General features: G+C 36.3%; 1 protein-coding gene across 1 annotated transcript in view; it reads left to right on the top strand.

The window, feature by feature from the left end:
• The window catches only part of GNAI1 (G protein subunit alpha i1), an 85,218-nt gene that overhangs the window by 10,711 nt on the left and 51,362 nt on the right, over nt 1-23,145 (top strand). The gene's annotated exons all lie outside the window — the stretch shown is intronic.

Below are 23,145 nucleotides of genomic sequence, written 5' to 3'. Positions count from 1 at the left end.
AACTTAATTGTAACTTCTTTGTGGTTTTTATCTTTTTGTGCTACTTACACATTTTCTAGGTTCATTTTTATCCAGTTGGTAATAACTAATCTACCTATTAATATATTGAGCTTTACATTTTAGTGGTGAAATTTCTATGTCTAAAAACCATTTCTAATCTTTAGCTTGAAAAAGTATCTGTTATTCTACTTCTTTATTTTCTGGCTTTTTCAAAGCCATTTTCATTATATTGTACCTATTTCATAGTCTGAAAAACGATTTTTGAATTCTTGAGCTTCAGCTATTTATGGTGTCTTGACTCTGTCTCGTGGTAAATTGTGTCCTCTTATAATTTTTCATTTGTGAGCATATATTAAGCAGTATGTTGTCTGTGTGAATCCTGTACACCCTGGGTTGGCTGCAGTTTTCCTTTCAATCTCGTGGATGCTGTGTCCTTCTTACTTGGTTTTTCCCAGGCAGCCCTTTCCTGTAGAGCCAGTATGAGGTAGCCAGGTTCTCAGCTGTTTCGAGTGCTTTGCCTTCTCTGGTTATCTCAAGCATCAGGAAAATTATATGTTGCATACATTCCACAGAGGTCCCATGGTGATGGGGAAAGGTCAGCTCAGGCATTCCCTCTGCTTAGCCACACTTCATCATACTGCTTGGATACATGTTGCTGCCTAGGAGACTTTCTTAACCCAAACAGGCCCCACTGCCTTTAGCAGTTTCTTCATCTTCTCTGACATACAATTCAGCTTTGGCCCAGAGAGGAGATTAAGATATGGGTCTGACTCTACCTCTCTTTTCCCCATCTGACTTCTGCAGTTGCTCCTAACTGAATGCCCTGTAGCTCCCAAGCTTGCAGGCTCTGCCATGGGATGCCTGGGAAAGTAAGGCACTTGTACTCTTCCATTTTTGTCTGGGTGATACCAGTGTCTGCCTCTTCTCCCATTATTCATGTAAATGCAAAAGAGAAAAAAAGCACTTTAATAATTTTCAAAAATTTCTCATATTACATTCTCTATTGTGTCTGGCTCTGAAGTTAGGTTTTTGTGTTTTTTTCCCACAATTATTCCTACTGTATGTCCTTGCTGCAATCCATGTGCTGACCTTATTTTTTTAGAGCTCGTTTTTTTTAAAGTTAAACTTTACTATGCATAGAAGTAATTTTGAATCTTTCAAAATGCAGATTCTCATTGAGTAGGTCTGGGGTGGGGCCTGAGATTCTGCATTTCTCACAGGCTCCCGGGGTGCTTGTATTGCTGAGCCACAGTCCAGTCCATCTCAGAGTCCTAGAGGAGGTAATCTTCTCTGGTTCTTTTCCATTTATCCATTTCATAAGCATTTCTCACGTCTTATCTGGCCTTTGCCACATTCATGAAACCTATCACTTTATCAGTAAGGTATTTAAAACACTGCCTTGCACAGAGTAAACATTCATCATGTTCTAGATATTCGCATGTACATGAACACACACATATCTATCACACTTAATATTATTGCTGTTTTATAGTTAAACTTCTTCTAATGTCAATCTAGAAACTTGTTTTAGTAGTGCATTTTGAGAGAAACCATTTGGTATCATCTTGCATGGAAACATCCGCTTCCTTAGGAATGACCAAAAACTATAATTAGTGATAATGAATCTTTTATGATTTGGCAAGAGTGTTTTAAGTGGAGTTCTTTTGATGATACGATTATACAGGTCAGGCTGAAAGAGCCCCACTAATAATGTTTTTCTGACTGTTTTCCTCTGGTAATGTTTGTGATAAAATTCCTTTGTCATAAATAAATATTGTTGCTGGTGCAGACTGAATATTTGTATTCCCCCAAAATTCACATGTCGAAACCCTAACCCCCAATGTGATAGGGTTTGGAGATGGGGCTTTTGGGAAGTAATTAAGGTTAGATTAGGTAATGAGGGCTGGTCCTTCATGATGAGATTGGTATCCTTATTAAAAAAAAAAAAGACACAGGAGCTCTCTTGCTTGTACCAAGAAGTGGCCATATGAGACATAACTCAGTGAGGGCCCTCACCAAGAACCAGACCATTCTGGCCCCCTGATGCGATCTCCAGCTTCTTGACCTATGAGAAATAAATGTTTAAGCCACCCAGTATAGTTTTCTGTTATAGCAGGCTTCACTGACTGAGACAGTTGTAAATTCTGATTAAGTTTACAGTCATTGGACTTGAAATAATCGTGCTGCTTTCCCATCACTTCAGCTCTTCTGATCTGTAGGTGGTGCATACAACATGATTTCCATTGCTTTTAAAAGGGAATTCTGATCTTAAAAAACTACCCTTCATGTTTAGTGATAAGTAATTGCAAAATAAGAACTATTTGGTGATTAAACAGCATGTGTTCTATAGCTTCTACTTTCATCATAATATCATTTGCTGGTTGGGCTTAGTTGCAGTTACGACATCTGGTTCTTATGAAACGTGTAAATTCATTCAACAAATATTTATAGAATGCCAGTTCTATGGCCTGCATTTTCTAAATATGTGGGAATGGAAGTCTTTGGGAAGCTGATAAAGTACATAACACATTATTGGAACATTTCACCATTAGGTAAAACAATGTGTTTTTTGTTGCTGTTGTTGTTGTTTAGTTATGTTTAAATATAAAAACTGGGCTGTGGATTCTCTCTCTCATTTGTCTTGATATGCCTTTGTAGTAAATCATCTTAAAGATGTTTTAGATGAATGCAGTTTATAGGTCAGGTTGAGTTTTTTTGCTTTTTGCCAAAAACTATTTCAGACTTTCAGAGCTAAGCACTAAGTAAATGGACTCCACAGTAATTTATACTGTGCACATGGTGATGCTTGGAATTTTAGAACTAATTCTCTGGAAAGTTGTCAACTGACAAATGTCCATTGTAGAATTAGCAGTCCCATCTGAAATAACTTAAACTGTAATTTAAAAAGTAGTATAGAAAGAGCGATTCTGAAAAATATGAAACTCTCAAAAATATCTTAGTAGTGGCCCCCTTTGGAGAATCGGTAGGACTTAGGCTTTGTAATTCATAGACTTGTGTAGATTTTGCATTGTATTTGGGTATATGTCGACGTTTATGTCCATCAGTGAAAAAAATGTTATTTTAAAATTAAAAAAAAAACAAAACACTTAGAAAATTAGAGCATCTGAATGATTTTGTTAGATAAGCAACTTAACTTTTAAAAATATAAGCTAAAAACCATTTTGAAGAATTTCTAGAATGGGTTCATATCCATGGAGAAATAAGTTGAGAATCAAACTTTAATGTTTTAGAATTGAATTCTAGAAATGATTTAGTATAAAGGTTTGTCTTTATTTCTGAAAGTTAGGATTAGCTGTTTAGATTGATGATAGTTTTAATAACTAAATATTATGTGGATGTTTACAACTAATATCTCCAGTTTATTTGATGGAACTTTTGAGGTAAAAATATAGTTATAACTTCCTTGTAATATATTTCCCACATATTTTGAGGTGTTCAGTCTTGAGACTGATATGTGGTATTACTAATACTAATGTAGTCTCAATAGTCTTAATTATATGCAGTATCAGTGTAGAAAAAAATATAGGAATTGCTTTCTTTTGTTCTAGTATTTATTTTCAAATGCTGCTTCTCTATATATAAAATATTACAGCTATACTGTGGACATTTAGGGAAGCAAACATTTGAGTAAATTTCTTTTCTTGATGTATTTTGAGTGGTTGATGTTGTATTGCAAATGTAACTTTACACTTATTCTGGCTTAAATATTTACTTATTAAATATTTTCTGTAAATCCCAACTTTAGTGGCTACATAATATGTTTTACAGATATTCCATAATTTGTTTAATCACACTAATGTTGATAATTGATGTCGCCCACATTTACAGTCATGTACTATGCTGGAACTGTCAAATTTTATGCATGTATCATTGCCTGTATTCCTAATTATTTCCTTAAATTATTGGGTTAAAAGTTTTGAACCCTTTTAAAGCTTATGATGTGTATAGATATTCACCCCCTAAATGGTCCAGTTTCTATCCCTACAGGAGGCATGTGAAGCTGCTGTGTTTCACCTTACCCTCATGAGCATTGAGTGTTCTTGTAATTATCTGCACTAACTTGATGGATAACAATGGCTTCCCACTGTTACATTAATCTGCAATTTTGGATTTGCTGAGGGGCAGTAGAAGGACCATATACTCTAAAGAAGTTAATGTGCTCCATTTTGAGATTCATCAGAACCTGTCTTGTAATACTTTACGTGTTTGTATATTCCCGCTTTCCCATGTACTTTTTGATTTTGTTATTTTTTCACCTAGATAGATTGTTTTGCTTCATGTTAATGAGAGGATTTAGAAAGCCTTAAATTGTTGGCCCATGTAACTATTCCTTGAGTGGTTTTAACAAGGCATTTTTAAAATTTACATAATTTTATATGCCTTCAGGATATACAAACTAAAGTAGAGAAGAATTTGTTAAATGAGAAGAAAAAAGGAAACTACAGTAGACAAGATTGATTAATTCACGTTAGCATTGAAAACCTACATACCCTAACAAAGTGGGACCAAACAGCATACCATCTATATACCACCTGTTTTCATGGAAGTGCAGATTACAGTGAGATGCCATGAGAACCGGACAATACCAAATGTTGACTTGACAGCTTTAATGTACTGTTGGTTGGGAGCATCAATTGGTAAAACAATTTTGGGTAAAGCTTTATCAATACTTAGTAAAGGTTACGTACCTTTGAATTGATAATCCCATTCCTAGGTATGGATTCCAGAGAAAGTGTTGTACATGTACCAGGAAAAATATTTACTACAACATTGTTAGTAATAGCAAAATTTCAAAAGAACTAAATTATTAATCATCAGGAGTGAATAAATATGTGAGCAGGAATGAATAAATAAATGAGGGTATATACTGAAAGTGAAATACTATGTTAGAACTATACAAATGAAGTACTATACAGAGATAGTGAATGTTTGATAAATCTCAATAACAATGCTAAGTTAAATATGCACTTTGTAAAGTGATATGCTTTATGACACATTCGTATAAAGTTAAAATATCCTCAGAACTATGCCATATGTTTATAGGTACAAACACATAAAGGAAAACTGTAAATAAATGCAGGGAGAGGATAAACATCAAATTCAGAGTGCTGGTTACTTCTGAGGAGGCAGAGAGGGAAGTGGATCAGGAGGATGCATCCAGGGTACTGCAGTGTTTTAATTCTCAAGCCGGATGCTGGACACACAGATGTTTATTTTCTTATTTTCTAGATATTTTTATGTCTGACTGAAATATTTTGTAAATAAACAGAACTTTTGTTATTGTAGGCTAATTCATCTCAATTTTGGCATGTTTTTCTGTGAATTCACATTCGGTTATTTCCCAAGCCTTATTTACTCCTTATTGCATTGCATTGTCCATCCATCATCCGCCGTTTTTCCATTTTTACACAAGTTATTCTTTTGTAATGTCCTCCTACCTGGTCTTCCTCCCTATGTGCTTCCCACCCTTCAGTCTGTATCAGTAACTGGCCAGAAGTTGTCAGTAGCTCTGGTTATTTACAGAATATTGTTCTCTTCATTAGCATGGAATTCAGGAGCCTCTGTGGTTTGGCTTCCACCCTGCATTTCCATATTTCCCATGATTCTCCCTTGCCACAGTATGAGAACTTCCCCTGCTTTCCCATCTTGATATCCTTGCTTATGTTCCTCTTTCAGGGAGTGCCCTTCCACCCTTACCTGTTTCCAGTCCTGCCCAGGCATGTTCATGAGCAGAGTTTGGGAGAACTTTCTCAAAGTTGAGTAATATCTGGATCCCTAGTAAAACAGTTCTTATGGATTCCTAATATTGATTTAAATGTATTGCAAAATCACTTCAATATACAAAACTATGAAAACATATAATTAAGTAGAAGAATGTTTCTCACTTCTAGATAACCACAAAGCCAAAAAAAAAAAATTACACACAAAACCACAAACCAATAGAGTTCTCATTAACATGACTTGTTCTCTGCTGGTTGTGATGTCAGTCAGCTATAAACTGCTTTCACATGTGGTATGCCTACTATCAAATGCCACAGGATGTCTCAGTTCTTCCATTCTCTTTCTCTAATTGCAAAGTCCTCATTCCTGGGGTGCTCCCACCCCCAGTGGAATAAATGCCTCAATGAAGCATCATCAAGAATGAAAAGGCTCATTAGTGTTCCCCACCAAGTGGCTGCATTTCTACATGAAAAAAATACATCTGCCTCTAACTTTCAAACTGCCTAAGTGCAGATTTATTTAATAAATATTAGCTATCGTCTGCTACAGGCTGTGTCAAAGGTTGTGTGGATCCAAACATGTATCATACATGGATCCTGCCCTTGAGTTTCGTGGCAAAAGAAACCAAGGAAACATTATTTACGGGAGGGATAAATGCTAGGGGTTGTGATTTGAACTTGTATAGGGAGGCATCTGAATTTCAAGTTCAGAGCTGTTAGTACATAGCCCTTCAGCTATTAAAGGGCACAAGCAAGAATATGAAGTTGACATGTTTATTTTTAATTTTTTCACTTTGTTCTCCTTTCACGGCCTCTTTTCAGTTTTTTAATATACGCTATTTCCTTCAGTTTTCTAGAACTAAGGTGGTAGGTAGTATTAATCTCATGTTACAAAGCAGGAAATTGAGTTTTTGATAGATAAGGAATTTGCCCAAGACATACTGCTAGTACGTGGCCATGCTGGGTGTTGTCTCCTATACTGCCTCTCAGTCCTCTGTTATGCTTCTTTCCTTATGTTATTTCATGTGCGCATTTGCAGTTATGCAATTAAATGGTATTTTTCCCTCTATTAGGGAGAAAGGGCCTGGTCAAAAGTAGACACTAAGTAAATATCTGTTGAATAAATTAATGAACAATTATATCTTATGTTGAAAGAATTAATAACTGCAACACCATTATTAACTGATATACCCAACAGGTGTTTTAACTAGATAATTTAAAAGGGGAGACTAAGTCATGCATATCCATTGAAATAGGTCGGTGTTTTGTTTTTACAAAAACGGGTTAAAGAAATCAACTTAAGGATCTAATCTGGGGTAGATTCGGTCTCAATTCTTTTTTTTTTTTTTTTTTTTTTTTTGAGATGGAGTCTTGCTCTTGCCCACGCTGGAGTGCAGTGGCACATTCTCGGCTCACTTCAACCTCTGACTTCTGGGTTCATGCCATTCTCCTGCCTCAGCCTCCCGAGTAGCTGGGACTACAGGCGCCTGCCACCATGCCTGGCTAATTTTTAAATATTTTTTTAGTAGAGATGGGGTTTCACTGTGTTAGCCAGGATGGTCTTGATTTCCTGACCTCCTGATCTGCCCGCCTCGGCCTTCCAAAGTGCTGGGATTACAGGCGTGAGCCACTGCACCCGGCCAGATTCAGTCTCAATTCTTAAACACCTGCATTATTTATGGCTGAAAGATTTCAAATGAAAAGTGAAATTTATTAAAAAAAAAAAAACCTGAGGCAATTAAATATCCTGAATCTTTGAACAGAGTTAATTATATCTAATACACTGTATTTACCGAAGAATGTAGACTTTTATATTTTAGAAAGATTTTTTTAACATCATTACTTTCCCATTAACCAAAGTAACTAAAATATTAAATTTATGATAATGTGTCACAATGTAAAAATATTCCTATCATTGACAGGCCAGCCCCTGCATGATAGTGGTAGAGATTCCAAGAGGGCAGTTAAATTAATCAAGCTTGTCATGTCATAGATAGTCTTCAAGAAGGATCAAAGGGTTCATTTTCACTTTGTATTCTTTTTTTTCCCATTAATATGGCCATAATATAGTTTTACATCCTTGGTTTTGATTGTACAACGTGCATCTTAAAAATTAGTAAGCTGTAGTTAATGCTTGTATTTTTCTAATAACTTTTAAAGTATGTTTGAGCACTGATTTGTCTAATTATCAAATTGGAAGTAAAACTATTTCCAGTTCCACAAGTTTACTTGGAATAATGTCAGAGGTATTTTTTCTCTAATACAGTAGGAGAAAAACAGTGAGGTGGTTAATAAACAAGACACAGGTGGCCGAGGTAGGATGCTTATTCTATCTGAAATGCTTAAATAGTGTAAATATACAAGGGAGTGTTTCCGGTGAGTTTGTTTTGAGGACTTGTATTAATGGCCTTAACATTCTGAAACATGGCCCTAAAATACTTTTTTCCTGAGGTCATCAAGAAGGTTTACATCCATTGTGCCATAGTCAAGAAGGAGAAAATAAATTTAGGTAACACAAAGTGGTATTTTATTTTTCTTGCACTTTGGTGATTGCCTAGTTTTCTTAATCTTTATATCTTCTGTAACTTCTTTGTTTCCTTGAGCATAACTCCTAGAAATATTTCAGGCAGGCAATTTACATACATTTCTATGAAAATCAGGCTTATATAGTCACTGAACTGATTTTTTTTTAATTAATTAATTATTAATTAATTATTTTTGAGACAGTCTCATTCTGTCACCCAGGCTGGAGTGCAGAGGCATGATCTTGGCTCACTGCAGCCTCGACTTCTCAGGCTCAAGCGATCCTCTCACCTTAGCCCCCCGAGTAGCTGGAACTACAGGCACTCACCACCAAACCCAGCTAAATTTTGTATTTTTTGTAGAGATGGGGTTTCACCATGTTGCCCAGGCTGGCCTCAAACTCCTGTACTCAAGTGGTCTGCCCGCCTTGGCCTTCCAAAGTGCTGGGATTTACAGGCATGAGCCACTGTGCATGGCCACTGAACTTTTTTTTAGAAAGGAAATAAAAGGTGTACTTTTAAATTGTTATTTTATGGTTATAATGTCTTGTGTTTAACAGAGTTCTCACTTGTAAACATTTTGTTAATGGTGTATTTTTAAGCTTCTGTGTGAATTTGGTGAATTTTGTACTTGGTGTAGTTATGAAAAACTAGGATTAAACTTGGTGCACAGGGATTTTAGAAATAAAGCCGTAATCTTCCCCAAGTTCTTGGGTTTGCTCTGGAAAGAGTGGCAGGAATGAGGTGGCAACATGATTTTTTGAACACTGTGTATACATTAATTTCCAGACTGAAGTTATCTGGGGCTTCCAGTTTTTATTTGGATTCTTCTTACATAAACAAGCCTCTAGCATGCTTTCTGTTGTTTACTACAGTAACTTTAGGTTCATTGTTGACAAATAACATGTTAAACTTTTACATCATCTTTTATAGTTGGTTTTCTTTATATTAAAGGAAATGATGTGCACATTGTATATTTAAGAGAAAACTGTAATGTTTTCCTGAAAATGGTATTTTCTTGAAAATGGTATTTACATTTGCAAGAAGTTGGTTTTGATTATTGTCACTGGAGCTTTGTGCTCAGCAATAGCTTTCTGGGCTGTGTTCCAGAATTATTTGAGAGCTATAATTGTGAAAGACTTGGATTTACAACTTACTAGGTTATAGATAAAATATTTTTTAAAGTAGATTCTTCTATAAAATATAGTTTGATCTTTAGTGAGATATATTACTAGAGGAAAGTTACCTATTACCTATTCAGAAAAAAATAAAATAATACATTGCTTATTTTTTCCATTATAGCCTGATTTTGAATTCAAGTTTAAATGTATTGTTTGTTATAAGTGTATTTCTAACTGAAGTGATTTTTCAAGATTACTGACTCAATATGTGGGATTATGCAATTTTTGAAGTATTGAGCTCTTCTTGGTAAAAGAAAAAGTTTAATACTTTTTGTAGTCTCCTTACATGAAGGAAGACAGAATATTCTGAGTTGATATTAATCAAACACAGGAATTATTTTGGTTTTTGGATATTTTTTGAATTGTTTTTTTCTTACATAAAAAGTAAACATTCATTGATACATTATCAACTTCAGTAATATCGAATTCTGTATTTCTATCCAATAGTACATATGTAATGCCTAACAGTGATTTCTTTGGGCCTCTGTAAGGTCTATAATATTAAATAAAGTTTTCAGTGATTTCCGTTAGGTAGTTAGAGGTTATGTTTTTATTTATTCTGAAATGATTTCATCAGGATTAAACAAACTTCTGTGTGCTTACCTTCCTTAAATGTATTTTATGTAGTCTAGTTTTCAAGACTTTGTACTCTTAGTCATTAAGGTGTCAAAGTCAGTGAGTAGGCTGGTGCCTTTATTATTGAAGATCAGTGATTATAATTGAAGTTTTGAAATTTTAAGTAGCAATGGCATTCCAGGAGGAATGATAGCGGAGTTACACAGTTAGATGTTTAAGAAAAAAAAAAAATACAGTGTGTTATTGAGCAGACTATTAGAAAACTGCTGGGCACGGTGGCTCACACCTGTAATCCCAGCTCTTTGGGAGGCCGAGGCGGGTGGATCACGAGGTCAGGAGTTTGAGACCAGCCTGGCCAATATGGTGAAACCTGTGTCTACTAAAATTACAAAAATATTAGGCATGGTGGCGTATGCCTGTAGTCCCAGCTACTCAGGAGACTGAGGCAGAAGAATCACTTGAACCCAGGTTGCAGTGAGCCAAGATTGCACCACTGCACTCCAGCCTGGGCAACAGAGCAAGACTCTGTCTCAAAAAAAAAAAAAAAAGAAAGAAAGAAAGCTGATGTACATATCAGCAAGCAAGTCTGCCTCTCTTCCTCGTGAAATTCAAAAACTAAGAGCTGTTGGTGCAGGCATTAGTTTTCTGAGGCTGTGGTATTCATTTGCATAATCTTCTCACTTTTCCAGTCCTAAAAAGTATGTTGTACTCATTAGGCATTTATTGTATGCTTATCATGTACCATTTATCCTGTTAAAAGAAATGAAAGAAAATATGGGAAGAAAAGATTCTTATACTCTGGATGTAGCAGTGAATAAGAGATTTAAGATTTCCTTTTGCAAGGTGATTCAAACACCCCGAGTGTATGTTATGTTGTGTTATGTCATGTCATGTCATGTCTACCCTTATAAAGGAAAGCTTTTTTTTTTGAGATGGTGTCTTGCTGTGTTGCCTAGGCTGGAGTGCAGCGGTGCAACCATAGCTCACTCTAACCTCAAACTCCTGACTCAAGTGATCTTCCTTGTCTTAGCCTCACAAGTAGCTGGGACTGCAGGTACATGCCACCATTCCCAGCCAATTTTTTAATTTTTTATTTCATAGAGGTGGTATCTTGCTCTGTTTCCCAGGCTGGTCTTAAACTCCTGGCCTGAAGTGACCCTGTTATCGCAGCCTTCCAAAGTGATGGAGTTACAGGAGTGAGCTGCTGTGCCCAGCTAAAGGAGGGCTTTTGAGCATTGAAATGAATCATTGCTTTCTAATTCTATAATTTTTAACAGACTTTATATTTTAGAGTAGTTTTAGGTTCACAGTACTATTGAGCAGAGAGGGTACAGAGCTTTCCCATATATCCCAGCCCCCACACATGCATAGACTCCTCCATTATCAAAATCTCCCAGCAGAATAGTACATTTGTTACAATGGATGAACCTACAGTGACACATCATCATTCAAAGACCATAGTTTTACATTAGGGTTTACCCTTGGTAGTGTACATTCTATTGGTTTGGAAAAATGCGTAATTACATTTATCCAGCATTATAGAATCACACGGAGTAGTTTTACTGCCCTTAAAATCCTCTGAACTCCTCGTATTTATTCTCCCTCCTACCTTATGCTAAGCAACCACTGATCTTTTTTACTGTCTCCATAGTTTTTTCTTTTCCAGAATGTCATATAGTTGAAATCATGTAGTATGTAGCCTTTTCAGATTGGCCTTTTCACTTAATAATATGCACTTAAGTTTCCTCTATGTCATAGTTTGGTTATTTATTTTTAGAGCTGAATAATATTCCATTGTTTGAATGCACCACAGTTTATCTGTTCACCTACTGAATGACATCTTAGTTTGCCCAAATTATGGTAATTATGAATAAAGCTATTGTAAGCATCCATGTGTAGATTTTTGTCTGGACATGTTTTAATGTCCTTTGTGTAAATGCTAAGGGACACAATTTTTGGATAATATGGTAAGAGTGAGTTTAATTTTGTAAGAAACTACCAAACTGTGTTCCACAGAGACTGTACCATTTTGCACTTGCCAATGAGTGAGAGTTCCTGTTGCTCCATATTCTCACCAGCATTTGGTTGTGTCAGTGTTCTGGATTTTGGCCATTCTAATAAATGTGTAGTGGTATCTCATTGGTACTTCAATTTGCATTTTCTTGATGACATATGATGTGAAGCACCTTTTTTCTTTTTTTTATTTTTGAGACAGAGTCTCACTCTGTCGCCCAAGCTGCAAATGCAGTGGCATGATCTTAGCTCACTGCAACCTCTGTCTCCCAGATTGAAACAATTCTTCTGCCTCAGGCTCCCAGGTAGCTGGGATTACAGACACTCACCAAAACACCCGGCTAATTTTTTTGTATTTTTAGTAGAGGTGGGGTTTCACCATATTGGCCAGGCTAGTCTTGAACTCCTGACTTCAAGTGATTCATCCACTTTGGCCTCCCAAAGTGCTGGGATTACAGGCATGAGCCACCACATCCGGCCCTGAAGAATATTTTTGTACACTTATTTTCCATCTGCATATCTTCTTTGGTGAGGTGTCAAAGTTTTTAGCCCATTTTTAAACTAAGTTATTTTCTTATTGTTGAGTTTTAAGAGTTCTTTGTGTATTTTGTATTTTTTAAAATATACATTATTTTTTGAATTGAGAAATATAACCTTTGTATATTTTGGATAATAGTCCTTTATCACTATGTCTTTTGCATGTTTTATCCCAGTCTTGTGTGTTCATTCTATTGACAGTGTTTTTCACAGAGTATAAGTTTTTTATTTTAATGAAGTCGAGCTTATTAGTTCATTCTTTCATGGGGAGCATGCCTTTGGTGTTGTATCTAAGTCATCACCAAACCCAAGGTGATGGAGAGTTTCTCTTCTTCTTGGAGTTTTACAGTTTTGCATTTTACATTTAGATCTGTGATCCATTTGATTTAATTTTTGTGAAGGATATAAGGTCTGTGCCTAGGTTAATTTTTTTTGCATGTGAATATCCAGTTCCATCACCATTTGTTGAAAAGACTGCCTTTTTTCTATTGTATTATTGCCTTTGCTCCTTTGTCAGAGATCAGTTGACTTTTATCTATGTGGATCTGTTTCTGGGTTCTTTGTTCTGATCCATTGATTAATCTGTCTGTTCTTTCACCACTACTACACTGTGTTGATTATGATAGGCTTAAAGTAAGCCTTGCGAACAAGCAGTGTCAGTACTCCAACTTTGTTCTTCTCCTTCAGTATCATGTTGGCTACTCTGGAATTTTTTCTCATATAAAGTTTAGAATCATTTTCTTGATATCTACAAAAGAATTTGCTGGCTAATTCCGTAACTCTTAATGAGGTGTTTGTTTGCTTAATCAGTATTCTAATATTTAGCAGTGTTTCCACATACTTATGAAATTGTTGTTTTCTAAAGGGTGACTGAAAAGGTTTGGCTGAGTCCCTACCCAAATCTCATCTCGAATTGTAGTTCCCATAATCTTCACGTGGGAGGGACCTGGTGGGAGGTAATTCAACCACAGGGGTTGTTACCCTCGTGCTGTTCTTATGATCGTGATTTCACATGAGATCTGGTGGTTTTATAAGGGGCCTTTCCCCCTTTTACTCACTCACTTCTCTTCCTGCTGCTGTGTGAAGGATGTGTTTGCCTCTCCTGCCATGATTGTAAGTTTCCTGAGGCCTCCCCAGCCATGCTGAACTGTGAATCAGTTAAACCTCTTTCCTTTATAAATTACCCAGTCTTAGGTATGTCTTTAATTAACAATATGAGAACAAACTGATAGTCACAGTATAAATGGCAAAATACTATTTTCTCAGTTTGCACCACACTATTCATGCCAGCCTCAGGCAATCCATCCCTTTCAAATTCCTCCCAGTTCATCCTGGGATATGTAGGGAGGACCTTTCAGCTACAATCTTTGACCTATGGCTCCTGGATTCTACAGGAACTCTTATCATTTTCCTCTTTTCTCACTATGGCTCACAGTGGCGATGTCTTCTAAAGCTGTTGAGGTTAGAGGTGGCATAGCTTCTGCCACTGCCCACCACCCACCACAGACATGCTGATACTGCTAATGCCCAGGCTTGAATTTGCTGTGTCTATCTTGTGGCCTTGAAGAATTCCTTGTGATGTTCTCCATGTCAAGCTGAGGGTGCCATCCTGGGCCACGTAATAAATTTATCTTGTGCTGCTGGCTCAAGTTCTGGTGGCTTGTGCTGTCACAGTCCCACAGAGACTTTTGTGAAACAGTTTTTTTGGGGGGCTTACTTGTTTGTTAGCAGTGCCCTTGTGCCCTATTTCAGTCCAAGTCCAGATGGGCTGGGCTAAGTGACACCATACTCAGAAACATAGTTCTGAGGCTTGTACTTTGTTTTTAATCCAAGCTGTGTACATTGATACCCTGTAGCCCCACCTTGAGAGGTGTCTAGAAAAGGTGAGCACATCTAAAGTTTAGTCAATACTCTTGTTGGCCCATAGCAGACACTTTAGATATTTTCATTTACTGTCTTTTTTTGAAAAAAAAGTGTGATTGACACATAATAATTGAATGTGATTATGGGGTACAACATGTTTCAATACATGTATACATTGTGTACATGATTGAATCAGGGTAATTAGCATATCCATGACTTTAAACGTTTATTATTTATTTGTGCTGAGAACATTCAGCACAATAGTAACATTTAAAAATATTCGTTGTTTCCTGTTTGGATGGTGGAGAATCTTTAGTTGTGGTTCTCTCCAGGTAGATATTCTTGATTTCACTTTTTTGTATTGTATTGAGTCTAGTGTTCAAGTAGGCTGAATTTAGTTTGAATCTCAGCTTCTTCGCTGGTAGTGTGATTGTGGCACATTTCTAGATTTCTGGGGAACTCAATCTCCTTATCTGTGAAATTGACGGAAAACACATCTCATAGGGATTGCATGAGGATTAGAGATATATGTTAAGTGTATTGGGCACATGCTAGATACTGGTTATGTGTCAGTAACGTTGGCCTCTCTGAGTTGGTTGTATCACTTATTAACTATCAGTAAATAAAGGAATCCCTCCTGTTACTTGGCTTCAAAGATCTGTGCTCAGAGGCAACTCTGTTGCAGATCAATTTCCTTAAAGCCTCTCTGGGAAGATGCCTGCTTCTGTAAGTATCACATCAACACTCTTCAAGTGACTTGCATACTCTAGGTAGCCTCTCCTCTAAGTTAGGTTATTTTAGACAGTTTTTTCTTTTTCTTTTTTTTTTTTTTTAATGCAGCAGTCAGAAGACTGTAGGTAACAAAAACAAAACAAAACATTCATGGAGCCCAGCTTCTCTGTAAATTTTCTGGACCTCATTTTGGTTACTAAAAAAAAATGGGAGTAATGAGCCAGGTGATCTTTTAATAACTCGTTTGTGTTTAAAAAATTCATTATTCTATAAGAGAAGATCTGTTAGGCTCAATTTTGTATTTTAGGCAGGTGGCTTCCATATATCTAGGATGTATTCTGGTATTTCTGGTGTGGAATTAATTAAGCATCCAGGAGAAATTCAGTATAGGTCAAAGTTTGGGAATTGACCAACAGCTTTCAGCCCCTTTTGGTTTTGGTCTGCAAACATTTTCATTACGTTTTAAAAATGACTACTTGTGATATCCATTTGCAAATCAAATTGTTCATTTTAAGCTATTTGCAAGTGTATTATCTGTTGTGATTTTGTCAGTTGTAACTTTTTAGAAGAATATTACTTTGAATTGTTATGTAGCCCATTATGTTCTTCAGACCATTATGAAAATCTGTTTTATTAAGGAGAATATTTTGGTAAAACAATTTGAGTATTTCCTAAGGAAGGCAAAAAGTATATATTTTATATTCTTTCCACTTAATTCCATTATTTGGTGCTAGTTCTAATTTTTAGAAAAAAAATGTCCTGGTAACTAATGTAATAGTTGGCATTGTGTAGTACGATATCTTGCAGTCTTCTCCAGAACACCAAATTTCCACAAACCAAGCAGCTCCCTAGTTTATCACATCTAAGAAGTGTCAAATGAAAGTAAGTTAACAGACTTTTAAAATATAGTACTCTTTTGAATCTTTGATACACTAAGTGAATTGTGAATCCTCAAAAAGAAAGTAGAGTATACACCTACTAAACTACCTAGCCTGGTATTCAAAGAACAGATGTTGAGATTCTTCATGATATTAGTGTTCCAAGGATATGGTTTGTGAGAAGCTCATTATATAGTACTTTGTAGTTTATAAAGTACTGTTGCATTATTACCTTATTTGTTTCTCACAACCCTTTTATGTATTGTTTTACTGGTCAGGTACATGAGCATCTGAGAAATTGTTGCTGCATATTGAAGGCACATACTTATTTACTTGGAGATTAATTTGTGTTAAGGAAATTAGAATCTTATATCAGCAACAGTATTTTTTTGATAAGCATTTTAGGAGTTAATTGAGTACAGCTCTGGTGATTACAGAGAAATCTGTTAGAAGTTGTTGACACAAAGAATGAGTTTTAAAAATGTCAACTATTTTACCACTGGGCATGCTAGTGAAATTTTCCACTCAATTATGTTTGTGTCAACAACAAAGAATTTCTTTAAATGTCATATATTTTTAGCAGTGCATTATGCATTATGGCTGTGCAATATAAACTCTCTTAGTTTTTATTAAATTTAAATGTGTGTTAGCCTGTAATGTTATCGTTAATGCTGTGCTTGTTTCTAAAGTGGGAGCTCCACAACTCAAAAAACTCTGAATCATGGACTAATAGGAAGTTGAGTCCAAAGAGATTTTTTTTAGCATCCCTTGGTTTATCCTCCTCTTCAAAAAGCTGAAATTACCCCTGAAACTACTGGATCATGGAATTATACAGTATGATTGAAAGTCACTGGAAAGATGCTCAATTTTTTATTTACTGGTAGATACTTATACAGTGCTTACCATTTGCTATCCTATGTCCTAAAGGATCTATAAATACCAGGTTATTTAATAGTTATCGAGTGTCTGTGCTGTGGACTGAATGTGTCCCTCTGAAATCGTATGTTGAAGCCCTAACCCACAGTGTGATGGCATTTGGAGGTGGGGCATTTGGGAGGTAATTGGGTTGGAATGAGGTCATGGAATGGAGTCCTCATGATGGGCATGAAGGGACCTTGAGTTCTCTTTATCATGTCTGGATTCAGCAAGTAAACCAGGAAGAGGGCCCTCACCAAGAACCTGACCATGTTGGCAATTTGATCTGAGACTTCTAGTTTCCAGAACTATCAGAAATAAGTACTTGTTGTTTAGGCCACCCAGTCTGTGATACTCTCTTACAGCAACCCAGACTAAGATAATCTGCTCCTGTGCCAGGTAGTTAGCCTGGTCTTTAAGGCATTTTATGAAATTCTACAGCACCTCACTGAAGAAGTTTGTATTATTTTACTCATTTTATAGATGAAGAAACAGATACTCTTCTAGAAATCTTCTGCTTCTCAAACTGAAGGTACACAGCTGTATGGCAAGGTTAATACAAGCAACAGGAAAAGAACTATCCTACATCTTTAGGATTTGGCTTTGTTGCTGCACAAGCAAAATCAGCTGAATTCTTTTCAGCTTTATGTTTTCGAAGAGAAAGTTGTTCTTGGAGCTTAACATTTCAGTACCAATGGAAAATCTCTCCACCTACAAAGAAGCCCTCCTTGGGTTGAAGGCATACTTTGAACAGCTCCTTGAGGTTGGGGAATAGATGGTTAAGATACATACCTGGGATAAGTAATAAAATGGTCCTTATTCAGCCACACACTAGGATTTGGTGTGGCTGAGCACGATGGATGGGTTTTGAGACATCCTGTGGGAAGAGATTTAAGAGAGTTGAGGTGGCCTTCAGTGAAGAGAAACAGCAAGGAAGAATGGAAGTGTGTGGGTAATATTGATAGGTTTCTGCTCTGCAGTGTTTGATGTTAATCTTATTCTTGTCTTCCCACAAAATCTTTAAAGTGTTTGCTTTAAAAAATAATTTGTAAAACTGGGTTTGTTTTAGGGAATGTGGCCAAATACTGATGATAGATTCAAGGAAGACTTAGAGTACTTGCTGAGACACCCAAGGGAGGCTGACACCCCTGGGTTTCATCTGTCTATCTGGGACTTGTGTTGATTTCCTCTGGCAGTATATGTGTCAGTTCTCTTTTATATAGCATCTGAAGGTTTTACATGTTTGAAATACATTGAAATACAGAATGGTCCCTATCCCCCAGGACCCCTCAGTATTTTATTTAAGCTACATAATTTTAATTTTGTAATCATCTTTATCCTACACCTCAGCATGCATACTACTAGCCCTTCTGTGGGTAGGCTCATACCTGTTTACCAAATGCAGGTGTGTTCTGAACAATAGTGAGTTCTTACACCTTGATTGATCTCTGCATGTCCTCTTAATAAGATGGTCTGTTCGTAGTAGATTCTCCATCACTCCATTGTGTGTTTAGCGAATTCTTCACTGTTGGCACGTTAATTATATTCAACTGAAATTCACTTACATAACTACTTATCTCAAACCAGTAACACATATTTGAGAAACTGAGCATTTTGAGTCCAAGTTCTGTGTTTTACATTAATTTAAACATATGTGAAGATAGTTTTAGCCCATTATTGTTGAATTTTGAGATATTTAGAGACAGTAGTTTTCCTTTTGTCTTTTTGCCTACCTCATAGTCAAGAGTATGAATTCTGTTGCATATAATCCACATGTTGATACTAATTCATTAATCAGTGTTCTTTAGAGTTGCCCCACCAGGTGCAAACCTACGTAAACTGGAGGCCAGCCTTGTATTCTTGTATTGAACATAAGAATATCATGCGGCATATTGTAAAAGCATCACTGAGATTACACTACTCTAGGCCTCAGATATGGCCCATGCCTTTTTTCTTGTGTCTAATAGTCTTATCAAAACAGAACTGACCTTTTTTAGTGAATCTATGCTGCTTTGTCAAACTGGTGCTTTTTTTTTTTTTTTTTGGTGGGGGGGGACCGAGTCTCTCTCTGTCACCAGGCTTCTTTGTCAAACTGGTGCTTTCTATTTTTTTTTTTTTTTGTGGGGACCGAGTCTCTCTCTGTCACCAGGCTGGAGTGCAGTGGCGTGATCCCGGCTCACTGCAACCTCCGCCTCCTGGGTTCAAGCAATTCTTCTGCCTCAGCCTCCCAAGTAGCTGGGACTACAGGTGTGCGCCACCACATCCAGCTAATTTTTGTATTCTTAGTAGAGATGGAGTTTCACTGTGTTGGCCAGGATGGTCTCATCTCTTGACCTCATGAGCTGCCACCTCGGCCTCCCAAAGTGCTGGGATTACAGGCGTAAGCCACCGCACCTGGCTGCTTTCTCTTTTTCTTGCTTTCTTTTTTTTCTTTTTTTTTGAGACGGAGTCTTGCTCTGTCGCCCAGGCTGGAGTGCAGTGGTGTAATCTCGGCTCACTGCAAGCTCCGCCTCCCGGGTTATGCCATTCTCCTGCCATAGCCTCCCTAGTAGCTGGGACTACAGGCGCCCACCACCACACCCGGCTAATTTTTTTGTATTTTTAGCAGAGACGGGGTTTCACCGTGTTAGCCAGGATGGTCTTGATCTCCTGACCTCGTGATCTGCCTGCCTCGGCCTCCCCACTTTCTTTTTGAGTACTCACATTTTTCCTTTTAATGAGTTGTCTTCAGAATTGGCAGAAGTTGACTCTAGACTTTACCTAATTTTATCACTGCCTCTTTTAATTTGGGGCATTTATCCATCTCTGCTCTTCTCTAACATCCTCCATGATTTCTCAAATTTCCTTTGATGAGTTTACAAAGATACCAGTAATTGGAGAAGCAAAAATGATGATTTAATAATAGCTGATTGACATTTCAGAGCATTAGTATACCACTTACTTCTTTACTCGACCTTTTTAATAGCAATGGAGAGGCATTGGAAAAAAGGATATATGAAAAGTTAGAAAATATGCCTATGAGAAAAAGCTAAAGATGACATTATTTGTCTCCAAAAAAGAGAAAGCTCAGACTTTATATGTGAGGATGTATTGTAGTAGCCAGCTCTTTTGCATGTTCCACCAAGACCGAACTGAAGGGAATTGATTTAGGCTGCATTATTAAGGGATGTATATTGAGTATTAATAGGAGTTTTATGATTCTGAATATTGTTCATCTCTGGAGGGACTTTTTGGTAGAAGTTGTGATTTCTCTCCCCTCTTAAATCTCTAAAAATAACATCAATTTTCATCTCTCAGTAATGTTGTACAGTGCCCCCAAAGGCTAAAAGAGATATTAGGCGACCTTTCAAGTCTTTTCTTGCTCAGTGACTTTGTCTTTTCACAGATCTCACTCCACAGCTAGAGATCTGTTGCATTAGATTCACTTTTGTTCTTTCTTTGTCATTTAAAGGGCTGTTAACATTCCATCATGAATCTGCTAATGGAAGGGTGACCCTGCAGTTTAATATACTATCCTAGTGTAAAAATAAAACTCCACTTTGTATGTTTATGTAAAATACAGATACTTTATGTGGTATTTCAGTTATTTAAAAAACATGAGATATTTGATAAATTATTTTTAAAGACAGTCTTTATTTTCAGTTTACCTTCAGAGTTTTGGCAGAATGTTTTCTCTTTCTGTTGTGAAATTGAACATACTGTGCATTCATTTTTATTTTTTCATTCAAGCACTTTATTTCTAGTTCTTTTAGTTAACATATTCTGTAACTAGAAGTAGTTTTTAGTATAATAGTTTTTAAAAACTAGATTACCAAAGAACAAATGCTATTTGAGAATATCATCTCTCAAAATTTCTGATTTGGAAATAAATCATAGATAAAAAATCAAGGTTAATATGTAAAATACTTTCATAGCAGTTACTGTACCATTTGGACCATATTATCTCGTTTGATCTTTGTTACTTTTACTTCGTTGAGAACTAAATACAGATAGAGTAAATTAATAGAAAACCTTGGACTCCTAGATCTCAGCTTACAAATAGGGATTTTGGGCAATTTGCTTAATCTTTGTTTATTAAACCTCAGTTTTAACATTTATAGTCTAGCATGGTAATGGCACAGTGCTTGTTTAGATTGCTGGAAAAATAAATACAGAATCCTTAGCATAGTGTTTGTCACATAGTAAGAGTTATAAAGATTATTATTTTTATGCATTAACAACAGATTACAGTTTGCTTACTACCATTCACTAGGCATTATGCTAAGCAGTGAGCATATAAGGACAAAAATATTCCATTCTTTGCACTGGGGAATCTTTCATCCTTGTATTGGAAACATAGGTAGAAACATGTAATTGTGATATGAGTGCTCATAGACATGCAATCTTCCAGAAAGTAGAGTTGGATAATAATTTGATCGTTGGAGAAAACAGAATTTCAAAATTGTTTAAAAAAACAGAGGGGGTTACTATTTCTTTAGATTGTTCTCATTTTAGCAAAATAGATTGATACATTATTCTTACAAATAATCAAAGTAGACATAAACAGTTTTCCTTTGCTTGAATATAAATGTGTTTAGAAGATAGTTGGAGGAACTGGAGAGCCTCTTAGTTCCATTTACATACTGATATTAATATTCTAAGTTGATTTTAGGATTACTCACATTCAATTTATATTCTAATGTTGTTTATTTAACTCTACATGTGATAATTTACTTTTAGTCCCTTAAAATGACATGGGTGCTTTGGCAATAATATCTATATTTATAAAGTTACTTTCAGTTTGATATCTCCCACCTCTCACTAATACTACTGTCATAGATTGGGGATGAAATGTTACAAATGAATCTTCTACATGTAATACATATGTATACCTGTGGTTCTTAAAAATGATTTGCTGCAGCTTCCCAAGCAGGTTCCAGGTGCTCTTCCCTTTTTAGTCTTTAGATGTATAAGTTGACGAGATGTATAAAGCACTTTTGTCATTTGAGGCTTATTTGTCATGATTAGAGTATATTACCTGAGATGTCAAACAGCCTGTGAGAGCTGATGAGGTGACTGTCATCATTATAAATAATAGCTAGTGAGAGTGAGTGGGTTAATGGATTGCCGTTTCCTGGTAGTGTTTTAGAAGCTAAGGTCACCTGAGAACCATTGGTGGTTTCATAGACTTCTTAGAGTTGGAAAGAAACTTGGAGTTACCCCTTCAGCCTCACAGCTAAGATAAGAATGACCTTTTTCTACATCTCTGACTAATGGGCATCCAGACTCGAACACTGCACATGGATGCATGGAAGAAAGACAAGAAAGTTTTTCCTTGCAATGCTCAGCATTATCTGGAATGTAGACATTTGTAGCGTCTGTAGTGTATAGCAGGAGGCGTATGCAGTTAGGTTCACTTTTCTGTGCTTAAGATGGTGGTCAGTGTCACAAAAGTGAAGATGGAGTCAGAAGTCTGGCAAAGGAAAAGATTTTCGTATTTTACTTCACCTGGAGTAGTAGCTCCCATCCTGCCAGACCCGATGCTCACTTTTGTAATATAATTTTAATGCCCCCTATAATATTCAGAAACAAAATTTGTAGATAATAGTAACCTATTTTCATATATTTACTAAAAACCACTATAATATGCCCAACTGCAATATATTAGAGAAATAAAAGTAATTTATCCCTTTTTTCAGTATGTAAATGCTCAGCCACAACTGTGTCTTTATGAAAGTTGGATGCTTGTTTCCTTATATAGAATCATTTATAGTTCACTGTACGTGCAAACTGCAATAGATATGCCATTGAGAATATGACATGCAGAGATGGTGTTCAACTTTACTGAAATTTCCAAATGACAAGGATTACAGTCTTCTCTCTTTTATGCAGTAGTTGCATTGCTGGAAAAAGTCAACACATATCAAAATCATGCAAAAAAGTCTTTGTGTTTATGTGGAAAATTGAGTTAGGTTGTAGATTCAGATATTATAAAGTTATGATTTTTCACCAACAGAATATAGGTCATTAGAAAATTGTGCAGGACATGGAAAGTACTCTGTTGATGGGATTCTTCTGGATATCACAGTAGTATACCCAACCACACCAATGACCAAAAATGTTCCCACAAATTCCCATTAAACTGTTCCTGGGGTAGCGCTATCCTTTTTGAGAATCATTGCCCTTAGCTGACTCCATGGGAACTTCA

This window comes from Gorilla gorilla, chromosome 6 (assembly GCF_029281585.2).
Source record: "Gorilla gorilla gorilla isolate KB3781 chromosome 6, NHGRI_mGorGor1-v2.1_pri, whole genome shotgun sequence".
Taxonomy (NCBI): Eukaryota; Metazoa; Chordata; class Mammalia; order Primates; family Hominidae; genus Gorilla; species Gorilla gorilla.
The sequence above is the reverse complement of the archived record's forward strand: the minus strand, read 5'-3'. Positions and strand labels throughout refer to the sequence as shown.